General features: G+C 41.4%; 1 protein-coding gene across 1 annotated transcript in view; it reads left to right on the top strand.

Moving 5' to 3' along the window:
• Positions 1-14,550, top strand: part of LOC126183546 (uncharacterized) — a 905,020-nt gene that overhangs the window by 806,247 nt on the left and 84,223 nt on the right. The gene's annotated exons all lie outside the window — the stretch shown is intronic.

Below are 14,550 nucleotides of genomic sequence, written 5' to 3'. Positions count from 1 at the left end.
TTCAGTTACTATAATTACTATCTTCAAGAATGTATTCTGAACAGATAATATTGTGAATCATGTACCGTCAAGAGCGACGTTCATCATTAATAGATTAAACTTAAGTATCAAACTAATTACGTCCGCTTTCTGAATTGCCATTCCTTGTCATGTTCCAGACCTCACGTCAGTATAGTTCTTCCCTCCTCACGCCAACCTGCGTGAGCTAAAACGCGTGCATTTCGGCCTCCACCCGTAACACGGTGTTGGCTCTTCTGCTAACATAAAACTATGGCTGTCAACTGTACCACAAAGCATAGGTACTCTTCAGTACAAAGCCAATCGTACCTGTCTTGGGGCTATGCGATAGAAGCCCACCAACGCTCTTTTAGTGGAAGCAAGGGAAAAACCCTTGAGGATTGACAGTTCCATCTTCCAAAGTAGAGACTGCATTTACCGACTATGGACTGCCTCCTACAGAAGGAATAAAGCTCCTGCCGTTTGCACCAGTTTGGCACTTCGTCACCTCTCATACATTCTATACGATGTTCATCGCATTTGCGTCTTTTTGACTACTATCTTCGTACACTCGGCTGTCATACTCCAGTCTGTTATTTTAATATAAAATGTTTGGGAAGTGCTAATGTCAGTAGTGGATTCAGTCATCTCGTTGCAGCTCAGTGGCCTTGTTTTCTCTGTGTGTTTACTGATGGATCCAAAATTCCGCAGGAAGACTATACCGAATGTGCATTTCTCTGCCCTCAGGTTCAGATCCGGAAAACCTTCAAACTGCCCCCAAGATCTTCTATATTCACGGCGGAGACAGTGGCACTTCTGGAAGCTCTTAAGTTAGTCTCTTCCACTTCCTTCCCCAGGATATTAATTCTGTCCGGCTCTCGAAGTGTCCTTAAAAATAATCAACGCCGGTGACGGAACAAAACAACTAACTGCTATATCTCGGATGTGGTTTCAGAACGTATTCGAAGTACACGAATGGGGCGGATAATCCGTTTGCTGTGGATGTCTTCCCACGTAGGTATCCTATATAATGAGGAAGTTCATGCATTATCCAAGCGAGCGACATCTTTACGCACTGTCCTGCATCTCAAATTACCTTACACAGACGACATATGTGAGGTCAATGGTCACGCAAACCAACAATGGCAAGAGATATGGAACGTTTCCCAGCAAATTAAAAGCGGTTATTAGGCTGTGCTCCAACCTCGGATTCCTTCACAGCCGTGGTTCATAAGGACACATTTGGACCGAGATACGATTTCTGCTATCATACGATTTCGCTTCAATAATGCCTCTTTTCCTTAACCTCTACATCGGATCAACGTTTACGCTTCGCCAGCATGTGAGTGTGATCCTGAGTCGGAAGCTGATGTCAACCATATATTGTTTGTGTGTCCCAGATTTTTCTGCGAACAGTTGGACTTTCTGAAGACATTACTGAGAATGGGATACCACCTTCCTCAATCAGTTACTTCTCTTTTATTTACCAAAGACATTCTCCTTTGTAAAGTGTTTGTTAAGTTCCTTAATAATATTGCGCGCAATCTGGCGTACGTATGGCGTACGTATTACATTTTTCCGTCTTGCTTCTGAAAATATTTCAGGAATGGTGTGAACTGTAACTCAATACAATGTTAACTACATTTTAAACCAACTGTTGCAGAAATATGGTCGACACAGCTGTGACGGTTTGAGGTTTCTCTACTTGTAAATATGCGTTTCTGTATTATTTTATTCAATTCTATGTACACTGTAACTATGCATTATTGATGGCTAAATCTAGATGCTACTAGCAAGGCCAAATAAACAGATAAAATATCATAAAAATCGCGGAGCGCGGACCATTCGTGTAACTCTGCAACGGGCCTTAGGTTCGCGGTGCTGTGCAGTGGTGGCGCCACTAGCGAAGCACCAGACGCCTGCCTTTGGGACTGAGGATAGATGGTAAGCTCTCGTGGAGACTCTTTTTCACGTCCTTCTGCAGAAGCCGAAAACAGTTACCTTATACGTTAGAATAGTGTCCACAATAATAAACTGAAGCTTTTTTACTTTATGAAGACATTCTGGAAGGGTAATATCTTCTCGCTTGAAGGAACAAGAAATAGCAGACTTAGAAAATGAGGTACTGTCTACAGGCTACCTCCGTAAAGACGTCCACAGTCAGAAGGTACAACATCAATTCTTACGTAAGGGTCACGATGGGAGGAAGATGAACTATCTGGAAATGATAGAATTTATTAAACACGTGTCCGTTTGCCCAAGCTCAGTACTGAATCTTCGCCGGCCGCGGTGGCTGAGCGGTTCTAGGCGCTTCAGTTCGTAACCGCGCGACTGCTACGGTCGCAGGTTCGAATCCTGCCTCGGGCGTGGATGTGTGTGATGTCCTTAGGTTAGTTAGGTTTAAGTAGTTCTAAGTTCTAGGGGACTGATGACCTCAGATGTTAAGTCCCATAGTGCTCAGAGCCATTTGAACCAAGTACTCAATCATCAAGACAGAGTTCCCTTGCTGGCCGCTTCCAACTGCAGATACTGCTATTAATGCCATGGAGACCACGTTGTAAATTACAACTCCTACCTACATGCCCCTTTTTTCGTTTATTTCAGTACCTTTAGTTTCACTTGCCCTGTCACAGAATTTGAGTTTGTATAATTACAGTTTTTTGCCAACGCCCTTTCCGCAGTGGTAACACCGGTTCCAGTCAAATCACTGAAGTTAAGCACTGTCGAGCTGGGCTAACACTTGGGAAGAAGCAACATGCGTAGGATAAATATCCCATAGACGCTACGTGTAACTGCTGTTAGGCAGCAATTTCACTGCTGTTACGAACAATAGAACGAAATACAAACTTTGTGAAAATTATATCACAGAACAAGGCTAGCAACTATACTCTGAGAAAACTTTTTGACTATAGGATTAGGTTCGTGAGATTTTCACGAAAAAATTGAGCATGAGAATTAAAGAGGCCAACGATTTATTTCGGATGAAACATGGGTTCATAAACATTACACTGGGAATAAATGCTGTGTACAGCAGTAGTGTGCCAAAACAAAAATGCTAGCCAACCTTTAATCACTGTACTGTGCAGGGCACAGGCGTACAGACGTGTACCGAGTGAGCGCTTCACTTGTAAGAATGCTGGAGTGTATGCTGTTACTAAAGAGTGGGCAAAATAAAACTGGCCCAGAAAATATTTCATGTACTTTAAGACAGACAACCGAACTTACATCATCTACCGCGGGTGTGGATAATGTATGTTAGGTTGCCTATCGTAAGGTGCACGTAATATCGTCCTGGCGAGTTTTACTTCGCACACCCTGTGCATCTCGGGCATAAATACGCCAGTGCTGCCACCAGGGCTAGGTCTACATTTCAAACTGACTTGATCTTACGTGCGATAATATTTAGGCGCAATCCAGTTCAAACTTGCCCTTATGCAGAATGCATGATCTTCATTACACAGGATTGCTACGGCAGGTAGACATAATTACGAGTGCTTCAAAACAGTATTAAAGACAGCATTTAAGAATGCAATTCCATGTCTGAAGATTCTATTTACATTTCGATTCAAAAATTTAATTTGCTTGATAAGGGTTTTATATGCACACGGTGCATTAAAGAATTTCTAAGAATGGACTGATATTCAAATGGCGGATTGTGTTAAAATATGTAGATGCACATACGCGTGAACAGATGTGTCAAGAAGCACCACCTAGCATCTACTTTCCTAACCTGAGGCAAATCTGTGTGTACGGCCAGTTGAACGTAGTGAATGGAACACTCGTTTTATCAAGCAGTGGAACAACTCATAAACATCAACTTTTGTAACAAATATCGGAAAACATCAAAGGAGAGCTACATAATGTTGAAACACATCAGGAGCCGCACGAGACAAAAGTATTTTCGACTGACCTGAACGCTTTTGGGACGGGAAGGAAAGTGATGATGTACCTAGTATGCGCAACACCACCCTCACTGTAGTTCTTTGGCAACATCACCTACTTAAAGCTAACACGCTTTGTTTTGCATCAGTAGTCAACAAGCATGATAATAGGCAACATCGATAAAATGTAATAAATTACTCAAAATAAATTTGCCCCACCTGCATATCTGCTAACGTTTGTTGGCTTACATTCAAGACTAGCAGGAAATGAAAGAGTAAACCTGAAAAAAACTTAATTGTAAAATAAAACCAAAAATAATCAAAATAAGGGCAATATTTTCGAAAGGGCACGTATGTGAAATGTCCTTCATATGCGTTAACGATTTAATGAATGAATTCATACACAACACTGTAACGACCTCCCACAGTACCTTTCCCTTTTTCGCCATCCCCTCTTCGAAATCAGAAATAGAAACTGCTCTAAGTAGAGAAGTTACCGCCACAAAGCCTTCTAGCCTGATTTCATGAGGCTGCTTCTTATTGATCGTCGAAATAACTGAGGTTCACTGATATCTCTTTTACTGTAAAACTTATTATTGGAGTTTTTGTATTGAACTCCGTTGCAATATTTCCTGTCAGTTCCGTCTCTCTGATATGGCGAAGTTCATGCAACATCGTGACTTTACAGACGATGGGTCACGGAAATAAGGCACTCACTTATGCATCAAATCGCAGAATTCAATCATACAGAATTTACCAGCGCTCCAACGCTGTAATAAAAATAAAAATGTGCAAGTTGTACATATCTGCTGACCATTCAGTGGAGCGCTTGGGTTATTGGAAAAGGGGAAGGGTGCCGTCACAAGTGACAGAATTTAAAACAGCTTCAAATGCATAACCATACGAGGCCGGTGCGAAAAATTGAAAAAGTTTTTCCTAATTGTTTCGTGGAAACGCGCCGGTGGTCTGCGTAATTTCTGAAGTAAAAATTAGCTTGTGACGTTATAAGGGGAAAAACGAGAAATCTGTGTGCTCATATTTGGTCTGTAAAAATGTTAAATACGCACGTTAATTGAATTGATTAAAGAATGGACAAGGACACTTGTTTTATCCAAGTTACATTTAAGATCCTTTCTTTCTGATATTTACTACATGCCACATACAGGGTCTGATTTCAGCCTGTCGTCACCTCCTTATACAGGGTGTAACGGGTATGCAGATATTTCTATTGGTGACTGAAGATGGTGTACTGAACAATACATCAGTATTTACGTCATTTGCAGATGAATAATAAGAGTAACAAGTCTTTAGGTCGGTTAGTACCTGCAAGTATACGTGGCAAGAGCAAGTCATCAATGCTTATTTTCCACTGAGCAGCAAGTCAGGTGTTGAAGTGTGGGCGCAAAACGGGTAATCTATACTGAAAGATGTAGTCCACTTAGTGGTGCAGTTACGACCTTGCAGAAAACATCCGGTAGTAAATTATGTGACGCGTTTTACGGGAAGACTGTTCGACACAGAGAAAAAACTACCAACACATTTATGTGTGTACTTATTAAGGTACCACATATAAAAATATCTGCACTTATACCCATTACTCCCTCTGTGGTTTACTGTATAAAATTATTACTCAATTCGTAACTAAATCTGTATGATTTTATCGGTATGAGGTTTAGTAAGCCTATGCTTCAGAGGCTGGACGTAGTGACAATGTGGGCATTGTGCTTTCTTTGCGGGCCTACCACCTGAATGTTGGTAATGTGCCACCTGGAGACTGAAGCGTGTGACTTGCTGCTGCAAAATGGTATTTGTGTACTTTTCTTTTATGTTTGGTCTGCGTGAACTAGTTTTTAAAGTAAACACTTTACTTTCTGTTTAGTGGAATGATTTCGCCAGCCATGACCGGAAGTCAAGAGGTGCGTAACAGTTTGGAAAGAAGAACAATAAAATAGGCGTGATCAACGTCTTAAAATCAAAGGTTTCTACGTTGACCTATTGAATTGCGCTACGTGTGTTAGTGTAGCGGCTAAATCCGCAGTTGGGCTACACATTTTGCGTTCCACATACAACACCTCACATTCCTGACTGCAAGATATTTAGACATTCGACAGGGATATGGGAGAGACATTCGATGGGGATATGGGTGTTGTTGATGAACTTGTGGATAGTATGCCACGAGGAATACAGGCATGAAACAATGCAAGAGGACATGCTACTGGGTATTACAGGTACCGGTGTGTACAGCAATCTGGACCACCACCTTTGAAGGTCTCGCTGTATGGTGGTACAACATGCAATGTATTGTTTCCATGAGCAATGAAAAGAGCGGAAATGATGATTATGTTGATCTCTACTCCAATTTTCTGTACAGGTTCCGGAACTCTAGGAACCGATGTGAGCCGGCCGCGGTGGTCTAGCGGTTCTAGGCGCTCAGTCCGGAACCGCGCGACTGCTACGGTCGCAGGTTCGAATCCTGCTTCGGGCATGGATGTGTGTGATGTCCTTAGGTTAGTTAGGTTTAAGTAGTTCTAAGTTCTAGGGGACTGATGACCACAGATGTTAAGTCCCATAGTGCTCAGAGCCATTTGAACCGATGTGATGCAAAACTTTTGATGTGTGAATATTCTTAATAACAATAGGAAGTCTATCGACATTTAAATATATTATAATTCTTATTTTTTTTAACAGTACATGAAATTTAAAAGACCTTCAAAGGTGATGATCCAGATTTCTGTACACACCGGTACCCCTAATACCCAGTAGCACGGCCTAGGCGAGGCATGTCATCGACAGTTCCTGTCTCTCTGTACCTCCTCCATGTCCGAACAACATCGCTTTGGTTCACTCCGAGACGCCTGGAGACTTCCCTTGTTGAGACCCCTTCCTGGCTCAAAGTAACAATGCGGACGCGATCGAGCCGTGGTATTGACCGTCTAGGCATGGTTGAACTACAGACAACACGAACCGTGTAGCTTCTTCCTGGTGGAATGACTGGAACTGATCGGCTGTTGGACACCCTCCGCGTAGTAGGCGCTGCTCATGCATGGTTGTTTAAATCTTTGGGCGGGTTTAGTGACATCTCTGAACAGTCAAAGGGACTGTGTGTGTGTGCTACAATATCCATAGTCAACGTCTTTCTTCCCGAGTTCTGGGAACCGAGGTGATGCAGAACATTTTTTGATGTATGTATTTTGAAAGAAATATGTTTGTGCCTTCAGCTGTAGTACTGTATGTTTATGCTCTACTGGTTTCGGTTATTACAACCATCTTCCCATTCTGGTCGACCAAACCTTATCACACCACTGGTGTATCTTTGAACTGTGTGCGGAGCACATCGTAACCGTTCGACACCTCACTCCGCAGTCTGGGCACAGGTAGTGCACTCATTAAAACATACCATGTCGTACCGCACCATTGGTCAGACACTAATAGAGGCTCAATTACTCAACAGCAGTCCCACGCATAGGCTGATGTTAACACCAACAACATAGATGACTGAATTTGGTGTGGAGCCGTACCCAGAAGGCATGGACTGGCAACGAGTGGCATCGCATCATTTCAGCATTAGATTTCGATTCTGAAAAACGTGGATTACCATCGTATGCGAGTACGGCTACTCCCAGCGGAGAGGACATGCCAATGTTTTGGTGAGAGATACCCGTTCTATTTGGCTGGTAGTTATCCGGTATGACTTCAGGTCGAGGTTGGGGTTGGGTTGTTTGGGGAAGGAGACCAGACAGCGAGATCATCGGTCTCATCGGATTAGGGTAGGACGGGGAAGGAAGTTGGCCGTGTCCTTTCAAGGGGACCATCCCAGCATTTGCCTGGAGGGATTTAGGGAAATCACGGAAAACCTAAATCAGGATGGCCGGACGCGGGATTGAACCGTCGTCCTCCCGTATGCGAGTCCAGTGTGCTAGCCACTGCGCCACCTCACTAGGTCTCCAGGTCGGCTTTGGTACTGAATCAGAGAACTCTGACGACACAGACGTACGTCTCAGATACCTTGTGTCCTCGTATGTTACCTGTTGTGTGACATTATCCTGGTAACACCTTTGAGCAGAACAACGCTCCTCAACACTCAGTATGTGTCTCTACGGACTACTTGCGTCATGTTGAGGTCCTTCCTTGGCCAGTAAGAATCATTGATATGTCGCCGATAGAGCATTTGCGCGACGTTCTCCAACGTAAACTCCATTCCGTTGACAGTATTCAGTATGCCTAAGGCCGGTAACGATAGTTGTGAGCCAGTTCGCCTCGGAAAACAATACGAGTACATTTTATCATGGCAAAAACCACAGAGGCAGCCAATTCGTATTGTGGTGGAGGATAGTTTTTGTTTCGTCAGTATTTGGCTAGCAATAGGACGGGAGAGAGATGAGGTTCCTGATAGCCACACCTTGCGCCAGTCGCCAGGATTAAATTACAAATCTCTCTGCCGTGTTACATGTTGTGATGGTCTGTGACATTCTCGATCGCAGCAAACCCGTCTCCATGCCTTGGGGAACGTTAAGCTCGACGACTGTTTGGGTGCTCCTGCTGGTGTAGGCGCCGGGTATCACCCCTTCATTTGATCCCATATTCGTCGGTAACCACACAGAACAAGAATAGCACAAGGACGTTTAGTCATCCAACGAGCTACGTGACATTACAGCAAGAAATTGGACTTGCATCAGTGAGTACGGCGGTTCAAATCGCTTTCCAGCCGTCCAGATTTAGGTTTTCCGTGGTTTCCCTAAATCACCTGAGAGAAATACCGGAATGCTTCCTTTGAAAAGAAACGGCCGATTTCCTTCCCCAACCCAAACTTATACTCCATTTCCAATGACTTCATGGTCGACAGAAGGTCAAACTATAATCTTCCATCCTTCCTTTCTCCCTTCGTCAAACACTAATCTTCCATCCTTCCTTCCTATCAAACCTCCATACTTGGACTATCGTGCAAAACACAGAAGACACGCGCGTAAGCATAGTGGTGTGATGACCTCTATGAATCTCATGGCTCCCCATATTCATAATTACTCGTGAAAAAACAAGGAGTTTTATGCATCCACCTAATCATGTGGCACCTAAACATGTACCATCCCACACACAGACTCTTCCTCGCTTGAAGGCAAGTTAATTCCAAAACTACTGTTAACACTACGTTTTCAGATCTTGTTACGTGCCACTACACATACATCCTTTTGTCTGAAATTGAAACGATGGTTGTACCCTGCCGCTACATTATCTTTTTTGGTTCTTTGTGAGTTCCTGTGAGTATGCGCAACAACTGTGACAGAATCACTTGATGATGAAGAACATACTGAGCTCAAAAAGATGAAAGGCGTGTATCAGTTTCCATTATAGTTTTTTGGCATATAGTTTTCCAGTAATATGCTTTAAACTGTGAAATTATGTTGAGAGATGAAAGGGTAATATTTTTACAAAGCCCTGATTTATTTAAGTAGTATTTTACTACATAATGTTTATTACTTAAGAGGTATGCTTTAACTACATTTTGAAATATGCCGGTATCAGTTATCCCTTTCATTTATGTTGTGTCTACAGTAGGAATCCTGCATACTCGGTTCGCTATACAAACAATCAAACAACTCGTATTAATGAGTTTTATTGCAATAAGACAAGAGACAATAATTAACTTTGGTAGATATGTCGCAAGCAAAGGGCGACATACAAAATAATGTCTTCTTCAGAATAGACAAACCCAAGTCTGTGCTACATAGAGATTCCGAACGAAGTGGCTAACGTTGACGCTGCTATCAAAGTGAGCTGCCGCCAGCCGGGCGCGGCGCTTACCGGTATGTCCTCTTCACGTAGGGGCCGCTGCTGTCGCGTTGCCGTCCTGGAAGGGAGGTCGGTCAGTGTGAAATTGGCTGACCTCTTCTCACAGCCGTCTCTTCTTTGTCGTGCTGGTGCTGACTTTACGCCGTAACAATTTACTTTCTAATTAAATGTGCAGTCTGATTACTGGTATAAAATATTGTTTTGAGTTTTTTAAACTTCAGTATATCATTTGTTACCATGAACAGGCCCGTTAGTGTAATAATTACAGTTATTTTCTTAAAGTGGATGATGGACTGTTAAATGTACTCAAATGGTGCATTTAGAATCCCTAATTATTTAAACAGATTTTTAGAATGAGCCCGATGATTTTATAGCTGTAATTGTTTTGACCATATTTTGTGCACTTGCTCTAAAAAAATTATACCATAGCTAAGGACTGAGTGCGTAACTAAGAGGCACTCACTGTTACACCCAGACGACAGGGCTCTATTCCATTTCAGCCGACAGTCAGTATTTAACCCTAAACATTTTGTGCTAATGACATGATCTCTCGAATTATCATCTACATTTAATGTTACCGTACTACACTCCATCTTCAAACTGAAATTCATGTTGTTTGATTTCTTGACGTTCAGTATCAGTTTTCTAATTCCTAATGAATTTTAAACACCCCTGAGAGTTTAATTTTTTATTTATCAGAAAGTGTTGTGTTTTATTTGTAATTACAATTTTGCTGTTATTCACAAAAATAGTTCTTTCCCTATACCTGTCATTATCTCGATAGTCAATGATATATATACCAAGACCATAATGGTCGTACATCAGATGCCTACAACAGGTAAGTAAATTATTTGTGACGGCTAAGACTGCCACCAAGTCCATTAGTGTTGTTATGGCGTGTTCTTATAAAGTATATAATGTGCGTTCGCCATGTTATATACATGCTGGGCATCAATGGTTACGGAGAATGCCGTCGTCACATATGAGACAATACTACCAGCAGCTGACAGAGTCTGTAATGGACATCATTGTGGATCTGCATGTTGCCGTTGGCCTATCGTGAAATATCCAGGGTTTTTAGGATGTGACTGGTCCTCCGTTCCCACGGTGGGACGTGGAGCAAACAACATTCATCATCGAAGTTCTAAAGGACTAAGCTTCACCACAACACAATACAAAACACACATCACACCAATAAAAAAAGTATTATTTACAAATAGAACAAGACTTCATCTATTTCTGAAGCTATCATTTCAGAAAGTATCACAGTTCTTGTATAAAAGGTTGAATACCACAATTTCCATTCTGCCTGATTTTTTTTTCTTTCTGCCCTGTTTCTCGATCCACTAAATTAAAAATATTTACTCTTTCATACCTTTCAGCCTCACAATGCAGGTTCCTGATGAATTGATTATCTTTCCTTGACCTATCATAGTTATTGTGTTGTTTGGAAATTAGTTGACCAATTGTATGTAATTATTCTATTTTGCATTATAAAATTTGTGCGATAGATACTTTGTGTTGGGTGCACTTTAGGTTAGACATTGCAGCGTAAGAAATGCATAATTTCGAAATTATGTTTCAACGTGTATAAGAAACCGTATCTCCCTCCATTCACGAATCAATTGGTTTACTATCAGGAAGTACACCACGCTCAGTGAAATCATTGTGTGCTATGTTGGATTTAATAAATGCCTGTCTTAAATCTCATTCATATATGCATTACACACTCGCAGTGCAAATTAACATTACATTTAGAATTGTTTTAATTTGTAGGAGTCCATTGAAATCAGATTTTTTTGGTTTGTTCATACATTTGCCAAAATTTACATTGTTTGTAGTGTGATATTCAATTGTCAGAAACATCATCCATAAACTGCCAGCAGTTTTCCTAAGATTATTGCTTTGTTAAGAATTATATTGATTCTCTGTGAGACTTTATTATAATAGATAGTTACTTCTGTATTTGTCATGGTGACAATCTGTTCAGTATATGTGTATGTCGCTGCTTAATATATGAGTGTATTCTGAGTGTGAATCAGCAGGTATGAGACTGCCAAAGGTTGGAATTTGATCCCCAGTCGGTTCCAGGTTTTTCCCTGTCACTTACCGCTTCTTTCACCTCTGCAAGTGATTTGCTAATGAGTAAAATGCGGAGTTGCACCGTACTTTTATATAAAAAGCGTCGTTATCGGTTTCGAACCAACAGGTTCGTTTTCAGACGGTTGATCACGTTCTAATTACGGTTGTTTTTGTTTAGATTCGTTGTTGAAGAAAAAACAGCAAATGTAATATTAACACGAACAACCGTCTGAAGATGAACCGGTCGGTTCGAAACCAGCAACGACTCTATTTGTGTAACTAAATAGCATTATTAACAGTGGCTGGTCGTTGTTTTATTCTTTTCAAGAATTAACTTGTAAAAACACTCTTATTGTCACTTACAATCAGTCAGCTCCCTGGTATGGCACTTAGAACGTTCTTAATAAAGTATTTACTTCCTAATTTCTTTCATTACGTTTTGCGGTGATGTTGTGAGCAGCATAAATCTGCGGTTTCAGAATAGCTTCTCAATTTTTGGATACAAATCAGTTATGTGCAAAGAGAGATACATTATTTTTTTCACTGTCCTGTGAAATGTTGGATTTGGCACGTAGGGAAAGGTTGCTATCAATGGGCTACCTAAAGAAAATTAGTTGACTCTGAGCACTATGGGACTTAACTTCTTTGGTCATCAGTCCCCTAGAACTTAGAACTACTTAAACCTAACTAACCTAAGGACATCAGATACATTCATGCCCGAAGCAGAATTCGAACCTGCGACCGTAGCGGTCGCGGGGTTCCAGACTGTAGCGCCTAGAACCGCTCGGCCACTCTGGTCGGCAGAAAATTAGTAAAAAAAAAAAAAAACTCGGATACTGTAATAAATATTTTGTTTTCGGTTTAACTTTAACATTATCTTCTGCATTTCACTGTAGTAGACACAGAACTCATAAATACCGACTTAATTAAATATTTGAAAAATAAAAACATATGCCTTCGGCTTAATCAGGGGGACTGGTTTCCTTCATTGGGCTTTGCAGTTTTCGTGAATCAGGTATAATATACCTTTTAAATGTTACACGCACCTCATATTTTTTTTTATTTTTGTGAGTTTTTGTTGACATCTGAAACCGGATAATATGTGTAAGAAACCAAAAAGGCTAAAAGTAAAAAAGTCGCCTACGAAGGTAAAAAAACCTTTGACTGATTACTAAAACATTTGCAAACTGTTAGAAAACATATAATTAAAACCATTACTTAAATCTTGTTCATTGTGGCCTACCTAGGTCTAAGATTAGACAAAATTCGAGGTGGTTCAAGGCAACTCACATTGCATCGCTTAACAGCGCCTAGTCTCCGCCCACAAAACGTAATTTTACATTGTGAATATGACAAAATGGTGTGAATTACTCGTAATGTTCCAATGATGGCTGCAGAAATTTAATCACTATTACCATATCACTACGATATAGCAATCATTCATACTAGTCAGTTACAAGAACATAGTGCAAATCTTAGCTTTTTCACTGTTTCCATGCGTCTCGTGGAACAACTCACCATTAATATGGCGAATCTTTGGCAGGACGAGGAACACTTAATGGCCGCTAGCATACGCCTATCGTCAATACCCACAGAGAAATCGAGTCGGCCCATCGGAAGCAAACTTACCTTACAGAGTTTTCCGTTTCCGTTCATTTGTCTTCCCAATGCTGCGGAAATGTTTCGCAGGCAAATTCATAACATTCCAGTTCTACATCTACATCTACATCCATATGTACTATGAGTACCTCTATCGGTTCTCCCTTCTATTCCAGTCTCGTATTGTTCGTAGAAAGAAACATTGTCGCTATGCCTCTGTGTGGGCTCTAATGTCTCTGGTTTTATCCTTTTGGTCTCTTCGCGAGATATACGTACGAGGGAGCAATAAACTGCTTATCTCCTCGGTGAAGGTATGTTCTCGAAACTTCAACAAAAGCCCGTACCGAGCTACTGAGCGTCTCTCCTGCAGAGGCTTCCACTGGAGTTTATCTATCATCTCCATAACGCTTTCGCGATTACTAAATGATCCTGTAACGAAGCGCGCTGCTCTCCGTTGGGTCTTCTCTATCTCCTCTATCAACCCTATTTGGTACAGATCCCACCCTTGTGAGCAATATTCAAGCAGTGGGCGAACAAGTGTACTGTAAACTACTTCCTTTGTTTTCGGATTGCATTTCCTTAGGATTCTTCCAATGAATCTCAGTCTGGCATCTGCTGTACCGACAATCAACTTTATATGATCATTCCATTTTAAATCACTCCTAATGCCTACTCCCAGATAATTTATGGAATTAACTGCTTCCGGTTGCTGACCTGCTATTTTGTAGCTAAATGATGAAGGATCTTTCTTTCTATGTATCCGCAGCACATTACACTTGTCTACATTGAGATTCAATTGCCATTCCCTGCACCATGCGTCAATTCGTTGCAGATCCTCCTGCATTTCAGTACAATTTTCCATTGTTACAACCTCTCGATATACTACAGCATCATCCGCAAAAAGCCTCAGTGAACTTCCGATGTTATCCACAAGGTCATTTATGTATATTGTGAATAGCAACGGTCCTACGACATTCCCCTGCGGCACACCTGAAATCACTCTTACTTCGGAAGACTTCTCTCCATTGAGAATGACATGCTGCGTTCTGTTATGTAGGAACTCTTGAATCCAATCACACAATTGGTCTGATAGTCCATATGCTCTTACTTTGTTGATTAAATGACTACGGGGAACTGTATCAAACGCCTTGCGGAAGTCAAGAAACGCGGCTTCTACCCGGGAACCCGTGTCTATGGCCCTCTG

The sequence above is a fragment of the Schistocerca cancellata genome, chromosome 4, assembly GCF_023864275.1.
Source record: "Schistocerca cancellata isolate TAMUIC-IGC-003103 chromosome 4, iqSchCanc2.1, whole genome shotgun sequence".
NCBI classification, from domain to species: Eukaryota; Metazoa; Arthropoda; class Insecta; order Orthoptera; family Acrididae; genus Schistocerca; species Schistocerca cancellata.
Note: the sequence above shows the minus strand (reverse complement) of the source record. Positions and strands in the feature narration are given on the sequence as shown.